This window comes from Protopterus annectens, chromosome 5.part0, assembly GCF_019279795.1.
Source record: "Protopterus annectens isolate FY-2018-M chromosome 5.part0, PAN1.0, whole genome shotgun sequence".
Lineage (NCBI taxonomy): Eukaryota > Metazoa > Chordata > Ceratodontiformes > Protopteridae > Protopterus > Protopterus annectens.
The window spans coordinates 1088881811-1088897031 of record NC_056735.1 but is presented as its reverse complement, the minus strand read 5'-3'; the positions used below and the strand labels follow the sequence as shown (position 1 = coordinate 1088897031).

General features: G+C 45.5%; 1 protein-coding gene across 1 annotated transcript in view; it reads left to right on the top strand.

The window, feature by feature from the left end:
* Positions 1–15221, top strand: part of MAP4K4 (mitogen-activated protein kinase kinase kinase kinase 4) — a 3343981-nt gene that overhangs the window by 687804 nt on the left and 2640956 nt on the right. The gene's annotated exons all lie outside the window — the stretch shown is intronic.

Here is a 15221-nt window from a genome sequence, read left to right as displayed (position 1 = left end):
TGCCATCCAACAGCAGATCTTCTGAAAAAACGTAAAGATAAAAACGAAGACAGACTGCACAGATCCAAACCTACCGATGACGCTCACATTAAGCTAGTCATTAGTTCTCCAGTCCTCAGTGAGGCACTTTTGCATCCCCTGATGCCGGCTTCTGTGGATTTGCAGGCTGCTACCGAGACCCTTTTGGAGGCCGGTATGCCTCAAAACTCTTCCTCTACTAAGGATCCTGCAGTCGTCTCCCCCCCCAGAAAACCAGACAGGTACTACAGAGAGTCCCTGACTCGCACAAATTTCTTTTTAAAAATCCTACTGCTGACCCTGAGGTAATTTCTCAAGGGCCTAAAGGGATTAAAGCAACCTCTGCTAAGAATCCCCACCCCCTCAGATAGAGATTACCGAGCACTAGACAGACTGGGTAAAAAAGTATACACATCAGTTAGTCTTGTTATCAGGGCACTAAATTGTCAGTTCCATATGCTAAAATTTCAGCAACATACCCTGGAGCTCATCAAACAAAAAATGTCTTCCTTTCCTGCTTGTGCAGAATCTAAAGAGTTACAAGAGTTAATGCATTCTGCAAGTCAAGTTACTAAACACACCTTTCACTGTGGTTTTGACGCACTAGAAGCTTTTTGCAGGGCAGCAATCACCGGATCTGTCATTAGAAGGCATGCATGGCTTAAGGAACAGCCCTTGCCAGACCATGTCAAATCTAAATTGTTGGATGCCCCCTTGCACAAAGACAACTTATTTGTCACTAAGGCAGAAGAGGTCTTAAAAAACATGGAAGAAAAAGCAAAATCTATGCAAATAGTTAAGGATTTCTTACAGGCTCAGCAGGCATTGTCCCACCAAGCACTGATCCTTTCCTGCTCCCACTAAGCCAGTTCAGCCCAGACCCCGGGGAACCAGACCTCCCAGACAGCAGCCACAGGGAATACAGAGATCTAAGCAGTGGACTACCTCCATTTCAAAACCAGGGAGTTCTAAGCCACCCCCTTGGTAAGAACTCACCATGACTCACCTCCCCACCCCCTCCCTCTGCCCACCTTCACTTTCCCCTAGGAGGAAAAGTCTTCTTTCACGCAAGCACCTGGGCCACCATTTCCAACGACAGCTCTGTTCTCAACATACTGTCCCAGGGATACACTTTTTCTTTCCACACCCTTCCAACCCCAAAAGGGTTACCAGATCTACCTCCAAACCAATGGGCAGAGGGCAGTAGTGCATGTTCTTGCAGAACAGAACGGCCAAGGTTTCTACTCCAGACTTTTTCTGGTACCCAGAAAAGAGGGCACCTGGTGCCCCATCTTCGATCTATCCATTCTAAGCACCATCCTGGTGATCCCAAAATTCAAAATGCTTAACCCTTCAGCATCCTGCTACCCATGCTCTCCAAGGATGCTTGGTTAGCCACCATATATCTAAAAGAGGCCTACCTCCACAATCCTGTCAGGGAATCATGCAGGAAATATCTCCGTTTCAGGGTGGGATCTCAGCGCACTTAGTTCTCTGCGCTTCTCTTTGGCTTATCTACTGCTCCCAGAGTTTTCAGAAAATGTCTGGCTACTCCAGCCATTGCCTTTTGCAGACAAAGGAATATCTAGATTTACCCATACTTAGACGACTGCCTAATTCAGGCAGACAGGAAAAGCTGCTCAAACACCTGGCCTTTGTAAAGTCCCTACTAAACTCCCTAGGGTGCACAATCAACAAAAACAAATCCAAACTGATGCCCACCCAAAGGATTATATTCATGAGAGCAAGCCTGGACACAGCATCCCAGATGGCATTCCTTACACCAGAAAAGCAAATTTTCCTGACAGCCTACTTCTCTCAACTAGCCACCAGACCCCAGCTATCTTCAAGGAAGATCCTGCAAGCTCTGGGATTCGTGGCATCTTACATACTATTCATTCCATATGCCAGACTGCATATGAGGAAACTTCATTGGTACATAAAAAGCTTTTGGTGTCAACACTCTCAAGACTCTCATACCTATAATTCTTTGCCTCAGAAAAGATTTTCTTTGGAGGGCAACAGCATGCTCCCACAAGAATGGACTACCTTTCTCATCACTCCCCCGCCACCCAGACCCTCACCACAGACCCATCAGACTATGCCTGTGGTGCACACCTGGACGGCAGGTGCATACAAGGCCAATGGAGCCCACAGCAAATCCTTCTGCACATCAACCAAAAAGAGATGATGGCTGTTCAGCATGCTTTGATAGCTTTTAAGGCCCTTCTCTCCCCATGGGCTCTCCTGATCAAAACAGACACCACTGTGATGTGGTACATCAACAAGCAGGGAGGGACTCACTCCTACCCTCTATGCAGACTGGCCATGACCCTTTGGCACACATCCTCTGCCATGCAACTCCACCTGTTAGCACAATTCCTACCAGGTTTTCTCAACTCTCTGGCAGACCAATTAAGCAGAAATCTTCTAGATCCACATGAGTGGCAGCTCAACTGAAGAACCTTCACCCTAGTAACTCAGAAATGAGGCACCCCGAAGGTCGACCTCTTTGCCTCCCACACTGCACATCAGCTTAGCAAATTCTGCACCAGGGAGCATCACTGCATGGCTTGGAAAGTGGATGCCTTGGGTCAGTATGTCGGTCTATCCTTTACTCCACTACCTGTCATCCCCAGGATATTGCTTAAAATAAAGGAGGGGAAAAAACAAGGACAATTTTTATAGCTCCAGACTGGCCTTGCCAGCACTGGTACCCCTTGCTGCGCAGCCTGTCCCCACTGCCACTATGGTATCTTCCTCGGATTCCAAACCACCTGACCCAGAGGGAAGGGGAATTCATGCATCCCCAATTGCAGACACTCAATTTGGCAGATTGACTTATTCCCTAACCCCAGATCAGTATGCCAACCTCAGTAAACAGGTTCTAGATGTTATCCGTGAGGCCAAACACCCTAGCACTAGGAAGTTTTATGCTTACAAATGGAAAAGGTTCTGCACATGGATTCAGGCTAAGGGAGGCAGTATGGCACAGCCCTCCCTTCCTCTCATCCTGGATTACTTAGCTGACCTGCTACACAGTGGCCTCTCTTTTTCCTCTATTAAAATTCATCCCTCTGCTATCTCTGCTCATTTTTCCATTGAGCAGCCCCTTTTCTCTCACCCTTTGATCAAACAGCTCCTAAGAAGGGCTAGCAACGCGAGGCCACCCAAAAGAGCACCAACCCCAGCTTGGGACCTTAACTTTGTGTTGGAAAAGCTCACCCTGCCCCCCCTTCAAACCAGCTTCTTCTGCAGAGCTAAAATTTCTCTCCTGGAATACTGATTTCCTTCTGGCCATCACTTAAGCTAGGAGAGTCTCTGAGCTGCAAGAGCTCATGGCTGTGGAACCCTTCATCACCTTCCATGCTGACAGGGTATTCCTCAGGACTTAACCCATCCTTCATGCCCAAGGTGGTGTCCAGTGTGGCTCTCAACCAATCCATTCATTTGCCCACCTTTTTTCCTAATCTCTAGAACAAGGGGGAAAGGATCCGCACACTCTAGATGTACACAGACAGCTCAGATTCTGTCTAGACAAGACTAAATCCTTCTGAAAGTCTGATCAATTGCTGGTTAGCTTTGCTACAGGGGGAGAAGGCAAAGCCATCTCCAAACAAACCATTTCCAAATGGATAGCACACTGCATCCATTTCTGCTACAAACAACATGGAAAGCCTCCCCTCAAGGGGGTCAGGACTCACTCCACCACAGCAGCCTCCACCTCTGCAGCTTTCCTCAGAGGATTCCCTTCCAGGGACATTCTGGAGGCTGCCACCTGGACATCTGTTCACACTTTTACCAAGCATTACCCCCTACCTCTCTTCTCCAAATCCAGGGCAGGGTTTGTCTCTGCATTCCTGCAGGGCATCATAGCCAGCCCCTAGTTTGACTGCCTCCACCCATTTCCTCAGCTTTGAGTTTCTACCCAAATGTGATGACAGCAACAGTGAAACATGAAGAACATAGTACAGTTGTGTACACTTGCCATAAATGTAGATGTTTGGGTGTATTTACTGTTGCAGTCCTGGTTTCCCTCCCTCTATCCCCCTTTTTTTTCTCTTTCTTTCCGTACAAGGGACACCTTGGTATTTATTTTCCACTGGTGGGGTTCTTCCACTAGAACCTGGCCTCCTACTTAGAGGGCTCCTGACAGGTTAAGGCAAGAAAAACTGATGTAATGGCATCGACTGCCTTACATTATACTACTGACGACCTGACGTCAGTCCTCAAGCGACAGCAACCGTTGCAGAAATACTAAGCCTCTGGTATTCGGGCCGGCTGACGGCTACCCTGGTAGGGATAACCCAAATGTGGTGTCTGCAACAGTGAACACACTCAGACATCTACACTTATGGGAAGTGTACACAACTGTACTTTCTTCCTTCTGAAATTGGCCACGGGCTATTATCACAAACTTAGTCGCACAAAAAGAAGGCATTTTGATGTTTGATAAGCCCTAACTTGCAAATGCTTCGGTTGACTGTCTGGATGATAGAATTTTGATACCTTTTTAGGCTCCCTTTTTTTCTGGGTATGTGCAGTAGGTATTAGAGGAGGGAAATAAATTACCAGAAAAGCTTACATAGGTAACTGGAGCCTTTCAGGGCGATGGCTGCCTATGGTTATTGATTTGGTGAGGCATGTTCTAGGGTTTCTTCTATTAAAATTCAGCTTTTGGCTATTTTTGTGTGCTTGCCCTTAAAATTCCCCCTTTCTGTCCATTCTCAAATCAGGCAGTTTTTAAAAGGGGGTTTACATATACACTTACCTAGACTCCTTTTCCTTGGGATTTTAATTTTGTTCTTGAAAAGTTAACACTGCTTCCATTTGAACCAGCTCATCAAGCTGATTTGAGGTTCCTGACATGGAAAACTGTGCTGCTCTCTGCTGTGGCATTTGCAAAAAGACAGAGTTGCAAGCTCTTATGGTGAGTCAGCCCTTCGTCAATTTCCATAAGGACAGTTTCTTTGAGATCTGATCCTTTTAGGACTAAAGCGTTAGATGTTCTTCATCTCACATTGCTGCAGTCCTTACACTTGGGTAGTCCGCTGTCCTCGGTCGGCCCGAATATCAAAGTATAAGGCTGACGTCGGTCAAGGCGCATTTGACTGACATCAGGACGTCAGGGTACAAATGCGCATGACCGACGTCATATCCTCAGTCTTTTTTGCCGCATGGTCCGATGCAGAAGCAGTATTGCAAGTGCCGGTTGGCGTTCTGAAATTTTTCGTTTTCGGAGTTTCAGACCGAGTCAAAGTTGGCTAAGTACCCGTTGGGAATATTTTAGTTTTTCTTGCCTCAGTGGTTTACGAATGTCAGAAAAAGTGAATAATTGTATTTCTTGTGGGAAACAGATACATAGAGACTATCATACTTTGTGTATTCCTTGTTTAGGGCGAACACGGCGTTGTTGGGTGTCGCTCTTGTGCTAGATTTAATAAGCGCACTATAAAGAGGAGATTAGATTGTGCCAGGTTAGTCTTTGGGAAGCGGTGCAATTATAAAATGCCGTCGGATGCTCCGGCGCCCGCTTCAAGAAGCGCAAGGACAAAGCAGTGAAGCCTAGGCTAGAACAACCGTCCGTGCGGACGCCGGTTCTTTAGAGGTGTCGGTGGAGCGGTGGTTCCACCGAGGTTTTTGGGATCCCAGGGAGACCTTGTTATTGCAGGATGTGGCCTCTCAGGAGGCAGGCCAGGGTGATGGGGCTTCTCAGGTTACTATACTCCCTCCCTGCCTAGGGTGGTTAGGCCCTCTCCTTCTGTTTCCAAGGCTTCTCCTAGAGGCAGGCCAGGTTTAGCTTCAGTTGGTGTCACCCCTAGTTCTTCTGGAACTGTGCCCAAGAAGCATATGCTTAAAATGGCAGCAGATTGGATTACTCTGATTAGGGTTCTTTGCCCCTCCTGATAAGAGACCTAGAGTGGAGCCTGAGCTAGGAGTTTTGAGCAGGCTTGGATGTTTCAGAGTCTTCGGCTGAAGACTTGCAGGAGTACTCTCCTTATTCTGATTCTGATGTGGATGATTCTACTCCTTCTGCTTCTCCTCCTGAGGATTTCTCTTCTTCCCCCGCTCTTCATTCCATGAGGGCGCATTTTACGTGCGAAGGTCAGGACTTCTCGGATTCCAGGAAAAGGCTTAGGAATTTTTATTTGACCCCAGCATAGGACTTTGGCTATACCTCCTGTTTTGGATGTAGTGGAAGATGTTTTTACAGAGGCTTCCCTTAATCCTGATTCTTTGCCTCCTGCTCCTGTTAAACCGGATAGATATTACAGGGTGCCTGAAGTTCATAAGTATCTTTTTAAGAGTCCTAGGGCAGACCCAGAAACTGTTAGCCAGGGGCCTAAAGGTGTTAAGGCTTCTGTTGTCAAGAATCCGGTTCCTGCAGATAAAGAAGCCAGGGCCTTGGATAGATGGGGAAAGAAAGTTTATACTTCTTCCACTCTAGCTATGAGGGCTTTGAATTGCCAGTTTCACATGTTAAAATACCAAAACTATCTCCTTTCACAGTTGAAGTCTAAGGTTGATGCTCTGGCGGAAGGTATTGATTGTAAAGAGTTACAAGATTTAGTGCATGTTTCTGAACAGGTGGGTAAGCATTCTTTGCAATGTGGTTTTGATGCTGTACAGGCCTCATCTAGGGTGGCTGCCACTGGGTCAGTTCTTCGCAGGCACGCCTGGCTGAGGGATCAAAATTTATCTGACCATGTTAAAGCAAGGATTTTAGATGCTCCTTTACAATCTGATGTGTTGTTTGGTTCTCCTGTTGAGGCAGTTTTAAAGAAAATGGAAGACAAGGCTAAGTCTATGCAGACTGTTAAAGATTTTTTGCAGGTTCAGCCTCCAAAGTTTAGTAGAAATTGGCCTGCTAAAGGGTGGTCGTATCCTTCTTATGATTCCCAGTCTAGGGGTAGATCTAGGCGTGGTAGGGGCAGAGCTCAGGGCTCTTTCAGGCCTAGAACAGGGAGTTCTCCTGCACAGTCTTCAGGTGAGGGCAGGGGTCAGTCCTTTGGTAAACAGACCCAATGACCTACCTTTTCAGCTGCCAGAGCCTTCTCGTCTGGCAGCACCTTTGGGAGGAAGGTTGGCACTTTTCAAAGAAAATTGGAGTTTAATTACCCAAGACAGATGGGTATTGGATATCATACACCAAGGTTACAGGTTTTATTTCCATACCTTGCCTCCTTTCAGAGGCATGCCAGACGTACCTCCTCAACAAAGAATAGAGGCTCACAAGCAAATTTCTCTGTTACTTCAACTAGGGGCCATACAGCCGGTCCCTATGCCAGAAGTGGGCCTAGGATTTTATTCTCGCCTGTTCCTAGTACCAAAGAAGGGAACACGTGGAGACCAATTTTGGATTTATCTATCCTCAACACTTATCTGGACATTCCCAAGTTCAAAATGTTGACATTGCAACAGCTTTTACCTCTATTGGGCAAAGATCATTGGATGGTAACTTTGGATCTCAAGGAGGCTTACCTTCATGTTCCTATCAGACTAAGTTGCAGGAAGTATCTGCGTTTTCGAGCTGGGACTTCTCACTATCAGTTCTCTGCATTGCCCTTTGGCTTATCTACTGCGCCCAGAGTGTTCACGAAAGTTCTGGCTCCAGTGATAGCTTTCTTCAGGCTAAAAGGAATACAGATCTATCCTTATTTGGACGACTGCCTGATTCTAGCTCAAGGAAGGGAAGAGCTTCTTCATCATTTGGAATATGTGATAGCAGTGCTAAGATGCCTGGGGTATTCTGTGAGCGAAATAAAGTCCAGTCTAGTACCCTCTCAGGACATGTGCTTTCTGGGTGTAAGACTGAATACAGCATCCCAGATGGCCTTTTAACCCCGGACAAACAAAAGAGTCTTTCCCTTTACTTCCATCAACTATCTCATCAGTCCGGGCTGACTGCAAGGACAGTCCTTCAAGCCTTAGGGTTCATGGCATCTTGTATTCTGGTGCTTCCCAATGCCAAACTGCATATGAGGAAGCTGCAATGGTATCTCAAAAATGTATGGACACAGCACTGCCAGGATCTGGGCACTGTCATTCAAATAATACCTTGCATTCAAAAGGAATTTTTGTGGTGGGCTCAGGAATGTCACCTAAACAAGGGACTCTCTGTGACCCGGCCAGAGGCGAGTCAGATTTTAACGACAGATGCCTCAGACAAAGCTTGGGAGCTCATCTAAATGGAAAGTGGATACAAGACAAGTGGCCTGCCAGACTACAACATCTACATATCAACCTGAAGGAGATGTTAGCAGTCCAGTTTGCATTAATAGCTTTCAAGGATTTACTTCTTCCAGGGCAGGTGTTGATTCTAACAGACAACACAACTGTCATGTGGTACATCAACAAGCAAGGGGGAACGCATTCTTATCCTCTATGCAGGCAAGCAATGATTTTGTGGGAGACTGCTCTCAGTTTACAGCTCAATCTTCAGGCAAGGTTTCTGCCAGGAGTTCAGAACTCCTTAGCAGATGTGTTGAGCAGGCAATTATGGATCCCCACGAGTGGAAATTGGATCCTCATGTATTTCAGAAATTGACAGTGTCATGGGGAACTCCAGACATAGATCTGTTCGCTTCTCCACTAAACCATCAGCTGCCAAAGTTTTGCACAAAAGGTTTCATCCCACAGCTTGGAAAGTGGATGCTCTTTCTTTCAATTGGAGCAATCTTCATGTGTATGCCTTTCCACCTCTGCCTCTCCTCCCAAAGGTACTTCTAAAGGTCAGACAGGACAAGCCAAGGATGATTTTAATAGCTCCAGATTGGCCTCGACAGCACTGGTACCCATTACTGACAAGTCTGGTGGAAGCCTCCATGGCCTTTGCCTTCGATTCCACACCTGTTGTCACAGGAGGACAGCCATTTGCTCAATGTCAAACTTCACTCTCTTCACCTCACAGCCTGGCATATTCTGTTTTGAACCATAGAGGGTCTCAACTTCCACAACAAGTTTTGAATGTGATTTTGGAAGCTAGAAGGCCTAGTACAAGGAAAGTGTACGCAGATAAATGGAAGAGATTTTTATTTTGGAGTGCAGCAAAGGATTTTGATGTTTCGGAGCCTAATTTAAGTTTGGCTCTTCAATATCTTACTGAGTTACTGGACAAAGGTTTGTCCTTCTCTTCTATTAAGGTTCATGCTGCAGCAATTTCAGCTCACTATGAATGTGACCCTCCATTGTTTTCTCATCCTTTGTTCAAGCAATTTCTTAGAGGGGCAAAGAATATAAGACCCCCACGTAGAGCTCCTACTCCTGCTTGGGATCTCAATTTTGTGTTGGAGAAACTCACTCTACAACCTTTTGAGCCTGCAGCTACTTCTGAGTTGAAATATTTATCATGGAAGACTGCCTTTTTGTTGGCCATTACCTCTGCAAGAAGGGTGTCTGAATTACAGGCCCTTATGGCGGTTGAGCCTTTCTTGATTTTCCATAAGGATAGGGTATCTTTGCGTACTAATCCTTCCTTTATGCCTAAGGTGGTTTCTAGTGTGGCTTTAAACCAAACTATTCATTTGCCTACTTTTTATGCAAATCCCCAAAATAAAGGGAAAAGATTTTGCACACTTTAGATGTACACAGGCAGTTGCGATATTATTTGGACAGAACTAAAGGGTTCAGGCAGTCTCAGCAGTTGTTTGTTTCTTTTGCTTTGAGTTCTCAGGGCAAGCCTGTGTCAAAACAAACTATTTCTAAGTGGATTGGGTTTTGCATTGCTTTCTGTTATTCCCATCATGGCAAGGAGGTTCCAGCTGGGATTAGGCCTCATTCCACTAGGGCTACTGCCACTTCGACAGCCTTTTTAAGGGGAGTGGCAACCAAGGATATTTTGGAGGCAGCTACTTGGAGTTCAGTGCATACTTTCTCTAGGCATTATCACCTGCCACTTTACTCTAAATCCAGGGATGGTTTTGCCACTGCTGTTTTGCAGGGCATTTTGGCAGCTCCTGCTTCCTTGTAGTTTGGCCATCCTCCCTTACCTCTGCTTTGGGATTCTACCCAAGTGTAAGGACTGCAGCAATGTGAGATGAAGAACATAGTACAGTTTTGTACCTACCATAAATGTAGATGTTCGAAGATCCACATTGCTGCAGTCCAATTTACCCTCCCTCCTTCCCCTCTGTAGTTAGAGGTGGTTGTGTGGGTTGGGTTGTAAATATTGTGTATATTGTATATATTGTACATATACTTAGTGCTAGGGTGGTTGGTTGGTTGTTTGCTGTCTTTTGGTTTTGACCTTTATTTTTAGGGTCTTCTGACATCTGGGGCAAGAAAAGACTGAGGATATGACGTCGGTCATGCGCATTTGTACCCTGACGTCCTGATGTCATTCAAATGCGCCTTGACCGACGTCAGCCTTATACTTTGATATTCGGGCCGACCGAGGACAGCGGACTACCCAAGTGTAAGGACTGCAGCAATGTGGATCTTCGAACATCTACATTTATGGTAGGTACAAAACTGTACTTTTACCTTATGCTAGATTACTAAAATCTTTCTGTTCTTTACAGAACATAAAAACAAGGGAGAAAGAATCTTGTGTACACTGGATTTCTGCACCAAAAATTATTTTAACAGATCTAAACCCTTAACGAAAGCTGATTAGGTATTTGTCTCCTGTGAGGGTAAAACAATGAACAGTCATTGTCAAAGCAGATAGTCTCCAAATGGTTGTCTCATGCTGATTCTTTCTGCTATGCTTATTGTAACAAGTCACTTCCAGGCAAGAGCAGGGCCCTTGCTGCCAGGACTTTAGCTTTATCTCTTTGGAAAGTGATGGTCTCAAAGTATGCTAGAGGCAGCAACTTGGTCGTCTGTACATACATTGGCAAAGCATTACAAACTGGATTCCTTTTGCAGGTCCAGAGCACATTTTGCAGGAACGATTCTGTAGAAACTCCTGAGTGCTTGAATTCCTTCCTGCTCTCTGTGTAGAAGCTTTGATATTCTACCCATACAGCTTGTGCTCCTGCAACAATGCTTTAAAGGTTGGAACGTAGTACATTTGTGCAAATAAACTTGCCATAACAGTAGATGTTCTAGTAGCTCACTGTTCAGTAGCCATCCCCTCCCTCCAACTCCTTTTATAACATTGTGTGTGTGTGTGTGTGTGTGTGTGTGTGTGTGTGTGTGTGTGTATGTATATATATATATATATATATGGTTCCCATTTATAATCTCGAATTTCAGTATCCCGAGACCATAAAGGTGAACGTTCAAAATCCTTAAACCCCAAAACCACGAAATACAAAATCACGAGTATATACACACACCACATACACACACCACATACACTATCCTACCCTCACTACATACACAAACACAACACAAATCAACACACCTACACTACATATAAGGAGGGGGGAATGCCCCCTGCACCCCACACCCCCTCCCTACTTATATATACTAACTCCAAGATCGCACAGATAAGACAGCAAACTCGCACACAGACATTCCACAGTCCATCGCACACAGACACACACATATACAAACACCAACATATCCAACAATTACCCACACATACTTTCACCTGCCTACCCTAACCCACACGTACAACTAACAAACACACTCGCATATATTCATACTCCCACCCAAAACCCTTACAAAACACTCACCTTAAATTGCACCTAAATTCACACACGACACCGTACACCATCCACAAAAAAAATACCAAAAGTAACTAAGCGTAAAGCCATAACTGCAAAATTGAGATATTTGAATTTGTGAGTATATACTTCTGCAATTTTAATAATTCGCGTTTATGTTCTTGGGATTCTGAAATTCAAAATTTCAGTATTTCGAGATTATAAAGGGGAACCATATGTGTGTGTGTATAATACATAGAGAGACAGGGTGTGGATATATGTATGATGTACCCTTGTGTGTACAGCTACATTTTTTTTCTGTTTGAGTGTTTCAAAGCTTTTTTTTTTAATTTCAGGACTATAGCCTTCCTTTTTGGGTTAAGAAAGTTCTGACCTTTTTGGTGACCAGTCTGCATCTTGTATTTCTTTGCTCAAGCCAAGGACAGTTTGGGCACATAGAAAGTGCCTTAAACCTTTGAAAGGTGTGGTAATCAAATCCTAGGTCAGAATGTAACCCAAATAGCTTAGGCTGCTGCAACACTGATCTATTAGAACATCTACAGGTATGGTAAGTTTAATTACGCAGCAGTAATTTTCTCTCCAAAAACTCTTGGCTGGATCTAAACAATAGGCCTTGTGGATTCAGGAAAGGGGTACACATTGGATGTCCTTCAAGAATGCAACTGCAGTCCTTACATATGGGTTGTCCTGCCTCAGGCAGCCCTTCGGCCGGATTCCAAAGTCTGGGTCCGGCGACGGCTGATGTCGCCTCTTCCCCGATGTCAGAGCGGCTGGGGTATAAAAGCATCAGCCGGCGCCATCTTCTTCAGTCTTTCTTGCCGCACGGTGCCCGAAGCAGAAGCAGTTCGCAAGTGCCGGTCGGCCAGCTGCTGTGTTTTCAGTTACCGAAGTCATCAAAAAGCTGCGTACCCCGTTGGGGAACCTTTTCTTGCCTCAGCCGATGTCAGATAAAACTGCAAAAGTTAATAACTGTTTGTCTTGTGGTAAACAAATACCTCAAAAGCACTTCCATTCTTACTGCCTTCCCTGCCTTGGCCCAGACCACGACGTCTCAGCCTGTGCTTGCTTCAGTAAGCGCACACTCAGGCGCCGGGCAGAATTTGCTGTAGACTTTTTTGGGGACAATTACTCCTATATCATGCCGTCGGAACAACTGACAACACATATTTCCAAAAAACGGAAGGACCGGGACCGTCATTTTCGGCCTGCGACTTCCACCCTCACCACGCCAAAACCTACCGCGAGTGCATCGGTCTCTTTGGAGGCGGTAATTCAACCGCTCCCGACCGACGACACCGTTTTACAGCACACTTCGGTCCCGGAGGCTTCCCCGGTGCCGGTTGTTGATTTTCCTCCTGAAACCGAAGCCCAAGACTTGCCTGACACCATACCAGTGGACAAAGTCACTCCTGCACATGGGGCAGCTAGGCCTCCGGTATATATGTCCATCAAGGCCTTCACACGTGCTAAGGCTGCCAGCCAGGCTAAGTCTCACCCTCCTAAATCTTTTTCTCAGGGTCCCACTTCTGATAAACAGATCATGACTTTAGCTGCAGATCTAATTTCTTTAATCAGAAGCTCTCAGGCTCATCCAGACAGAGGATCTCAGCCGCCTGCAGACAAAAGGCCTACGGTTGAGCAGACAGATACCTTCTCCTCAGATGAAGCCTCTGGTGACTCAGGCCATTCAGATTCCCAGGAAGAATCCTTCCAGGCCTACGAGGATTCTGATGCTGATGAATCTATTCCCTCTGCCTCTCCTCCTGAGGATATTTCTTTTGGGGAAATTCTCCACTCTTTGAGGGAGCACTTTCAGTGGCAGGGCCAGGATTTCTCCGACTCCAGGAAAAGGCTTTGTACTTTCCTTAAGTTACCCCAGCACAGGCCTTTAGCTATTCCTCCAGTGTTAGATGTATTGGATGATGTGTACTCAGACTCCAGTGCTTCTCCTGATTCTCTCCCTCCTGCTCCTGTCAAGCCAGACAGATATTACATTGTTCCTGAAACTCATAAGCATCTCTTTAAGGCCCATTCTGTTGATCTAGAAACTGTTTCCCAGGGGCCCAAAGGAGTGGCCACTTCCACGGCCAAAAATCCTTTGCCTGCAGACAGGGAATCTAGGTCCCTGGAGAGGTGGGGCAAAAAAGTTTATACCTCAACCACCCTTGCCATGAGGGCACTTAACTGTCTTTTTCATATGTTTCAGTATCAGGATTTCTTGATGGATGATTTGCAGAAAAAGTTAGCCTCTCCTGAGCCTTTAGATAGAAAGGCCTTGCAGGATTTGGTTCATAACACTCAGCAGGTTAGCAATCATTTTCTTCAGTGTGGTTATGATGCATTGGAAGCTTCATGTAGCGCAGCTATGACAGGGGCCGTCATACGTAGACATGCTTGGTTGAAAGAACAGGCATTGCCAGATCATGTTAAAGTAAAGCTTCTAGATGCACCTCTGGAAAAACACAAGCTATTTGGTGCTAATGCTCAGGATGTGTTGAAATCAATTGAGGAAAAGGCTAAATCAGTGCAAACGGTCAAAGATTTCCTCCAGGTTCAGCCATCAAGGTTCAGCAGGAATTGGCCTTCGAAGAATTGGTCCTTTCCAGACACTGACAAGTTCCAAAGGGGAAATAACAGGCGTGCTCGAGGTAGAGGGCAATACCGAGGCTCCTACAGGGGCCGCCAATGGCAACCAACTAATCAGAGAAGTAGCGCATGGACTTCTACTGCTCCACAAGGACAATCACAATGACTTGACTTTGACACCGCCGACCAAGGCTCAGAGAGAAGCACCTTTAGGCGGAAAATTATCTTTATTCTCAAAAAAATTGACACGTTTTAACAAAGGACAAATGGATTCTGGACATAATAGACAAAGGTTACAGGTTCCACTTCCATACCTTACCAACAAGACAAGGCATGCCAAACCTGCCACAAAATCAAAGGGCAGAGGCACTCATACAAGTTTCAAAGTTGCTACAAATCAAAGCAATAGAAAAGGTTCCTTCTCAGGAACAAGGCCAGGGATTCTACTCAAGACTGTTCCTTGTTCCAAGAAAAGCAATGGAGACCTATACTAGACTTGTCCGCTCTAAACACTTTTCTCATTGTGCCAAAATTCAAAATGCTGACGTTACAGCAACTTCTTCCCATGCTGGGCAAGGGGTCTTGGCTGGTTACTCTGGACCTCAAGGAGGCATACCTGCATGTCCCAATCAGACACAGTTGCAGAAGATACCTCAGATTTCTTGCAGGGTCAGAGCATTATCAATTCTCAGCATTGCCTTTTGCTTATCTACTGTGCCCAGAGTATTCACGAAATGCCTGGCATCAGTAATTGCACACTGCAGACTCCAGGGGATACAAATATACCCTTACCTGGACGACTGCCTTATACAAGCGGACAGCAAGCAAGCCTTGATAAGAAACTTGAACTATGTCATTCACTTACTACAGGCTTTGGGATACACAGTCAACATTCAAAAATCAAGACTACTGCCATCCCAACAAATAATTTTTCTAGGAGCCAAACTGGACACAAACTCACAAATGGCTTTCCTCACAGAAGAAAAACAAGAACAATTACCA